The sequence below is a fragment of the Cervus elaphus genome, chromosome 17 (assembly GCF_910594005.1).
Source record: "Cervus elaphus chromosome 17, mCerEla1.1, whole genome shotgun sequence".
Lineage (NCBI taxonomy): Eukaryota > Metazoa > Chordata > Mammalia > Artiodactyla > Cervidae > Cervus > Cervus elaphus.
The window spans coordinates 52,822,599-52,830,550 of NC_057831.1; positions in this window are offsets into that span (position 1 = coordinate 52,822,599).

Genomic DNA, 7,952 nt, shown 5'->3' on the forward strand with positions numbered 1-7,952 from the left:
CCATCTCTCCCTAAAAAGCTAAAAAAAATTTGCCCAGTCCAAAGTCATAAATATCTTCTTCTTAAAGTTTAATAGTTTTTAATTTTACATTTAGATCTAAGAAGTATTTTGAGTTATTTATTATGATGTGAGGTGTAGATCAAGATTAATTATTTCTTTAGATATCTAATTGTTTCAACATTATTTGTTTCAGCAGATTTTTCCAGCACTATTTATTTCTTCATTGATTGCCTTTTCTTCTTTCTTGAAAATCAGCTGACTATACATATACGTGCATCCATTTCTCAATACCTTAATATGTTTCAGTAATCTTTGAGATGATTTTTTCTAATACTACAGTCTCTTGATTATTCAAGTTGTTCAGTAAGTCTTGAAAACAGATAGTGTGAGTCCTTAATTTTATTTTTATTTTTTTCAAAATTAGTTTGACTATTTTGGATCCTGTTCCCTTCTATATAAATTGTAGGATCAGCTTACAAGTTTCTACTAAAAATTCTGCATTCAGTCTTTCAAACTTGAGCATTTTTTATTCACTAGAATCCACAGGAGAAGTTATGGATTTCAAACCTGCTGTTATTTTTCCTGCCCAATAAGGGTCCTGAAGAGGCAGGTGGAATACAAACTCATGAGGAGGAATGAGTTATGGAGAGAAGGGAAAGCAATTTATCAGTGAGAAAAAAGCAAAGGATGAAAAAAATGAATGCAGATACTGGATTCATTTTAAGATTATATCAGATATGTGCCATATTAATATTTTAACATTATATGATGAGAACGAATTTTACTTCCTATAAGAATCTGGTATATATTTGAATGTTCACTGGACCATTGTAACAAAAGTTATTATATTAGCTTCTGGCATGTAATATGTTATCAATGGCAAAATTTGGATTTTAAAAGAATATTAGAAAATATTACAGAAGATGAGATACTTTTGTCTATAAAAGTCTGATTTTAAAGTTATTTCCCCAGTGTTTTTGATGTATTATGTACATTCATAATTAATGATATTTATTTATTCATATTAGGCGTGCTATTGATATGGTCCTAGCATGAGAGAAGCATTATTATTCAAAGAACATTGCGGTAACAACCATGGCACTGGTCTTGCTGCTGAGAGCTTTGGGTGGTAACAGCTGATGTACAATGGAGGAAGCAGTACCTCCAGGCCTGGTAGCCTCTTACATGACACTGATCCTTAGAACTCCCTTCAGTCTCCAGTACTTCATTCCCCAGCTTGTGGCCCTCTATACGGGAAGTTCCAAAAGTGAAAGCCAAGGAGCTGAGGGAGGACAGAAGGGAGAATTTGGGGGACACTGACAAGAAAGTCACTTTTGATTTGACCCAGACAAGAATTGATATTCCTCTAATCCAGGTTATGGAATCAGGGACACATGATATGTATGCTATAGATACTCACACTAAATATGTACTTAAACTATTTTAAAGGAAACACATATTCTACATATCTCCCATATAATATAATATAATATAATATAGTAATAAATTAATTGTAGTATTTCTACTGTTGTTCAGTCGCTAAGCTGTGCCTGACTCTTTGTGACCCATGGACTACAGCATGGCTTCCCTGTCCTTCACCATCTCCCAGAGTTTGCTCATGCTCATGTCTATTGATTCAGTGATACCATCCAACCATCTCCAACCATCTCATCCTCTGTCACCCCCTTCTCCTCCTGCCCTCAATCTTTCCCAGCATAAAGGCTTCTCCAATGAGTTAGCTGTTCACATCAGATGACCAAAGTATTGAGCTTCAGCTTTAGCATCTGTCCTTCCAATGAATATTCAGGGTTGATTTCTTTTAGGATTGATTGGTTTAATCTCCTGTTGTCCAAGGGACTCTTAAGGATCTTCTCCAGGTCCACAGTTCTAAAGCATCAATCAATTCTTTGGTACTCAGCCTTCTTTACGGTCCAATTCTCACATCATATGTTATAATATATACTACTTTGATATATACATAAAAGTAACTTTGATTTTCCATTTTTATCCCTGTTTTTTCTAGGAAAAAAAGTAAAATATTATGTGTCCCCATAACTTGCATGATAAATGTTTGAATCCACTGATAACTCAGTCCATTCATTTAAAAAGTTAGTTATAAATTTTTTGAGCACAAACTATTTTCATGATATTGTGTTTTGTAGAACTAATAAAGTTAGCAAAAAAATATAGCTTCTGTTTCAAATGACTTATAATCCAAGCAAAAGCAAAACAGAAACCACAAAATCAATAGAGAGATCAGGGACCTTAAGGATGAAATAGAGTTGCATTTTAGTGGGAGTTTCTATCTATAGACAACATAAGGCAGTATCTCTTAAAGTGAAAATAACTTTTGGAAATCTAAAAGACATCCATTTGGGCATTTCAGTATTAATTGTTAAAAAATTGACACAGTCACTTTTTCACTATTTTTCTAGTTGAAGACTATATGAGGCATTTGGCTTGCTTGTATTTGAGGACCAAGAAGTAAGAAGATATGCTTTCTTTAAACGCTACTCAATTCACGGTTGATAGTAGAAATTGGGTACTGAAACTTGCTGAATGAACAGCAAGTTAACACTTACTATGTCATCTTCATTAGAAGGCATCTACTCATTGAGCACAATGGCAAGTAGCAGGAACTATTTAAATTCCTGTTTTATGCTTACCAGTTTATTCTCTTTCTCTATGCTTTCTGTCTTTCAATTCATTTATATCTGACATCCATCAGATGAAAAATATATGCATGCTGCTTCTTCAATGTCACTGTAAAAAAGATCTAAAACTTTCATGTGAACAAATGTACATATACCATAAGGATAAAATACATAAATATTAGTCATAAGTGATAAAACTAAAAATGACAGGTAGAGAAAGATCACTTGACCTCCAACAATCTCTGCAAAATCCGAACCTACAAGGACTGGCATCAAATTTCACTACACAATTTGCTATCCTAGTAAATCAGTCACTGCAGATGGTGATTGCAGCCATGAAATTAAAAGATGCTTACTTCTTGGAAGAAAAGCTATGACCAACCTAGACAGCATATTGAAAAGCAGAGACATTACTTTGCCAACAAAGGTCCGTCTAGTCAAGGCTATGGTTTTTCCAGTGGTCATGTATGGATGTGAGATTGGACTGTGAAGAAAGCTGAGCACAAAGAATGGACGCTTTTGAACTGTGGTGTTGGAGAAGACTCTTGAGAGTCCCTTGGACTGAAAGGAGATCCAACCAGTCCATCCTAAAGGAGATCAGTCCTGAGTTTTCATTGGAAGGACTGATGTTGAAGCTGAAACTCCAATATTTTGGCCACCTGATGTGAAGAGTTGACTCATTGGAAAAGACCCTGTGCTGGGAAAGATTGAGGGCAGGAGGAGAAGGGGATGACAGAGGATAAGATGGTTGGATGGCATCACTGACTCAATGGGCATGGGTTTGGGTGAACTTTGGGAGTTGGTGATGGACAGGGAGGCCTGGCGTGCTGTGGTTCATGGGGTCGCAAAGAGTCGGACATGACTGAGTGACTGAACTGAACTGAAATAAATCATTCATTAGTGATCTTATAAATAAATTCAAAGATAAGAACAACATGAGGCTTCAGTAACAATAAATATCAGAGACCTTAAAATAAATTAATGCATCTTCAAACCACAGTATAAAAAGATACTCCTTTTACTTAACAGTTACTCTTCTCACCCATTTTCTAACACTTGTCACAGTATCCCAGGACTGATAATTTGTGAACATCATCTCTTCAATCCTTTACTGTTAGGAGGTCAGGACATCCAAATACTAAGATATAGGATAACAAAGGAGACAAAAATAGACTAGAGATGCAAAGGAAGAAGGAGAGTTATAGGAGAGAAGAGAATAATGGACAAAAGGCAATCAATAAGAATCAGAGTTCACTGTCCTTCAAAATATCACTGGGCTCCATTCAATCTGTTTACAACAGTTTTTACTTATCTTGTGATTTGCAATTTTGGGGGAGAAGGAGAAGGGGTAGAAGAGGAAGAAGAAGAAGAAGAAAGAGGAGCAGGGGACAGGAAAGGGGAAGGAGAAGGATGGGGAGGGTAAGAAGAAAAAGGGAGAGAAAGTGAAAAATAAAAAGAAGAGGAGGAGGAAGAGAAAGGAGCACAGGGTGGGAGGGGGCAAAGGGAAGGAAAATGTTACAAGAAAGTGAAATGTCACATCCAGAGAGCTGTGTGAGTCCATTGGTCAGTCTGCCAATTGAGATTCCTTGGTTTTATTCAGGAAAGAATTTAAGAGCAAGCCAAAGAAAAGTAAAAGTAAGGTTTTTCAGAAAGCTTATACACACTCCATCGGCAGAATGCCAACTATCTTAGAAAGTGAGAGTAGCACTAGGACGTGGGATAGTTGGTTTTTATGCACTGAGTAATTTCTTACAAGTGGGAGGAATGTTCTTACTATTTCAAGGAAGGATGGGGATTCCCAGGAATTGGGCCTCTGTGCACTGTTTGGCCTTTTATGGTCCATCCCAGAAATATCACAATGTAAGGGGGAATGATTTTTAGTATTAGAACAAAGGTTTAATGAGCTAGATGTCAGCAACCAGACTATTTTCTGTTCTTGAAGCTACCTTGGTTTCAGCTGGCTCCATCCAGTTTTTATTGCATCCTAACCTATGTGCCCCTTCTTAATTTTTCTATCAGTGTCCTCCAGCTATCTCAGATGGGAAAAGAGAGGAAGAAGAAAGGGAGGAGGTAGGAAGAGAGCTGGATCACTTACCCAAGTACATTTGCAAAGTATATTATATGCTGAACACTTGAATTCATTATTCTTCTCTCAGTTCTTCATAATAGACCCTACATGTGTGCATGTTCAGTTGCTCAGTCATGTCCAGCCCTCTGGACTATAGCTTGCCAGTCTCCCCTGTCCATGGGATTTCCCAAGCAAGAATACTGATGTGGGTTGTCATTTCCTTCTCCAGGGAATCTTTCCTACCCCAGGATTGAACCCACACCTCCTGCATTGCAGGGGGATTCTTCAACCCTGAGCAACCAAATAGGACATGATTAATCAAACAGGAATAAATTTTAAATTTTACAGCTATTAATAGAAAATTCTCTTTGTTGTATATTAAAAAATCCAAGGTGAAGGACTCAGTTCAGTCCAGTTGCTCAGTCGTGTCTGACTCTTTATGACCCCATGGACTGCATGTCAAGGACTAATGGACTCCTTTTCATGTTCTGGCTATAACACTTATAAGAAGTTGAATCTTAGGAGGGTTACTCTCCTTCGTCTTTCAATAATGTTAATTTCTTTTTCATTAAATAGAGCATGGAACAGAGCTATTATTGAGATGGTGAGGATCAAATGTAATGTAACTTGAGAAACAATTAGGTGTTATTGAAATAAATACTATTCATTATGTTTTTAAACTGTAATTCAAAATCCAGGAGACTATATTATGATAAGTGAAATACCAGGTTATACTGATGTATATAATACTCCTCTATATCTAAAATAGGACTTCCCTGGTGACTCAGATGGTAAAGAATCTGCCTGCAATGCAGGAGACCTGGGTTCAATCCCTGGGTTGGAAGATCCTCTGGAGAAGGGAATGACTACCTTCTCTAGTATTCTTGCCTGGAAAATTCCATGGACAGAGGAGCCTGGCAGGCTACAGTTCATGGGGGTCCTGAAGAGTCAGACACAACTGAGTGACTAAGGTAAGGGTAATTTTGAGTTTGCAGTCATAGTAATCTGAGAAGCTGGGACATATTGAAGATTGTTAGTAACAAAAGTGGTTAGTAATTCCTTTTGCTTGCTTTAAATCTCATGCACATGATTCATTAAGTTAAGCTTGTCGTTACAAGTGTAGAAGTCTAGTATGCTAGTAGAGCATTGATCACCCTGTTTCAATTCAATTAATAAGAAATTAGTTTTGTGATAAAAGAATGACATAAATAAACTCATGGTTTATTTCTAAGGATATTCTTAGGGTATTTATTAAATAATGAAATAGACAAACATGACTGGATCCAAATCATTAGAATATTCCTTGGGATATCTCCCTATCAAGAATATCTGATTGTGGTCATCTGCTCTTCAGTCTAGCAGAGTAGAGAGTATTTCCATGACAAGCATCTTCTCAAATAAAGTAGGATGTTAACAAATTTCAGAGGTCTAGAAATTTTAACTCAATAGGATACAATTTAGCACATCCAAGGGGCAGTAATAATTTAACAGCTAGAATATTTTTGTAAGTTCTTGATGAAAGGCACAATTGACTTATATTTAAAACAACATTCTGAAGCATTATTTTATTTCATAAAAATCTTAAGGAGAGTCTTGCAAATGTCTAACGCTGAACAACTTCTCTTATTATTTATGAAAATAAGCAAAGGAATAGGAAAGCAAACTTTTTCTTTTTTAAGTTGCCTCTATCTTATAAAAGGCATTATTTTATTATTAATTGTTAAGCTCCAATATAGCCCCTATAAAACTAAAATGCAATAACTTTTTAAAAAGCATTCCATTTTGACTTTTCATTTTAAATGTATGAGGAAGAGTGAAAAGACATAGTTTCTTCCTTAAAAGTTATTGAGTTTGGTTACTTAAAAAAGCTTATTATATATGTTTCATTTTATTTGTACATGCAAAATAGAACACTTACTAAATATTTGTGAAAATTAGTGTGATCCTTTTAACAGTTTCTTGGTTTTCTTTTGGGTGATCCTGAATTGATAATGGCATCTTATATTTAAGAGGGATCATCAGTCTTGGAGGATCTCAGTGACAATCTCAGTGTCAATTTCTTTATCACAGTGGATATGTATCTGAAATGGTGTACTGACGCTGAATGAAGAAATGCTCGTGGGTTACATAAAGAGCCACTAGTGCAAAACAAAGGCATCCATTCTTTAAAGAAATAGGCAATTTATCTCTATCTATATAAAAAAGTGATTTGAAACTTGTGGAAAAAACTCATGAAAACAAATCAATGATACTTTTCATTTTATATCATGGAGAACTAGAATATTTGTTATCCTATAGTCAAATCTGTCCTCAAATGCTGCAATTTCCACAACTATAAGAAGGGTTACTTCTACCAGTGTCAAATTTTAAATTGTGTACTGTTAAATCTTGACCACAATTTTAGAGTGAGCTACAATGATTATTTGAAATATCTTTTTAAAAAATCTCTAGTATATTTTATTTTCTGGCTTGAAATAGCATGGGGTATATGCTTAAATCTTCTTTTAACATTTACCCCACTGTAAAACACACATTGGAAACCAAGAATCTCTCTCTCTTTCCTAGATTTCTAAATAAGTTCCTTTGCCTACTAAATCGGCCAAATACCAATCTCTTGCCCCTTACTGCAGTGTCTTATAGCCCTCTGTGTACAAGGACTTATCTGCAAACTAACCACTCCCTATAAATTTGACCTAACGATACGTTACAGCAAAAGTTTTAGAGAACACCTGACTCATACCAGCTATCCTAGAGCATTTTTGAGAAATGGAATATTGTGATTTTTTTTCAATTGTGGGAAAAAACAACACTCTCCAACTGAAAATTCATTATATATTATCTTAATTCTAGTTTAGAACCCTCAAGACCACTCACCAAGAAAGAATCAGATAGCAGAGAGTGTGATATTCTGTGTTAAGTTCAAGTTGTTCAGATCAATTTAGGTTACATGATGGAAGCCATTGGAGTTAATATGGCTTGAAACAAAACTGGAAGTGAATATTCTTGCCCATTCCCTTATGAATATAAGTGTTTCTGATCTGTTTTTGTAGTGGAGAAGAAACCATTCCCTAATATGCTACATAACAAGTAAACCTCTGACACAATATTTGCAATTATGGATATAACATTGTTGTTTATCATAGTCTAAAGTTTTTTTTCCAAGAGTTATCTGAATTTTTTAGGAGTCAGAAGGGGAGAAAAAGCTAAGATATGAGATAGATAGAGTAAGA